The following is a 908-nucleotide window of genomic DNA, read 5'->3' on the forward strand; positions in this document are numbered from 1 at the left end:
GCGGGGAAGGGTTTGGGGGATTCGGCGCTTGGGAAAGAATTGGAGCAAAGAAAAGGGTGTCGTGACCTAAAATGGTCATGTGAGACCCCTGAACATGTGCGCTCGAGCGGCACTAGCATGCGCTCGATCGCACTCGTGTAGAGGGTGGAATGGATGTGCGGGAATACGCTCGAGCGCTCCTGAAGGTGTGCTCGAGCGCATTCGTGCAAGTGTGTGGCAGTGTGGAACTGCTGCGCTCGATCCCACGTAGCGTGGGCTCGAGCACAGGCCCGTGGTATGGGATCGAGCGCACAGTGGGTGCGCTCGAGCCCAGGGTGTCAGTGCCCTAATCAGAAAAATAGACGGGATCCGTCAAATCGACGTATTCCACGTCTATACCTGGCTCAAAGCGTTCGATGCAGGGCTTCAACCTTTGACCGTTGACCTCGAACAGAGTGCCATCCTTTGGGTCCCGCACCTCGACGGCGCCATGGGGCGACAGCGAGGTGACTATGAAGGGACCGTCCCATTCGGAGCGGAGCTTTCTAGGGACAAGCCGGAGTTTGGAATTGAAGAGCCATGCTTTTTGGTCCAGTACAAATGTCTTGGGCAAGATATGTTGGTCATGAAAAGCCTTAGTCCTCTCTTTGTAGAGGCGAGCACTATGATATGCATCTCGCCGCAACTCCTCCAACTCTGTCAACTGAAGTGTTCGGTGGGGACCGGCAGCTTGCATGTCGAAATTGAACTGCTTGATTGCCCACATAGCCTTGTGTTCTAATTCCACAGGGAGGTGACACGCCTTGCGATATACCAGCCTATAGGGAGACATTCTAATGGGAGTTTTGTAAGCTGTGCGGTAGGCCCATAATGTATCATTGAGGCGCAAGGACCAATCCTTTCGGTCTGGCCAAACCGTCTTCTCCAGA

This window comes from Corylus avellana, chromosome ca8 (assembly GCF_901000735.1).
Source record: "Corylus avellana chromosome ca8, CavTom2PMs-1.0".
Lineage (NCBI taxonomy): Eukaryota > Viridiplantae > Streptophyta > Magnoliopsida > Fagales > Betulaceae > Corylus > Corylus avellana.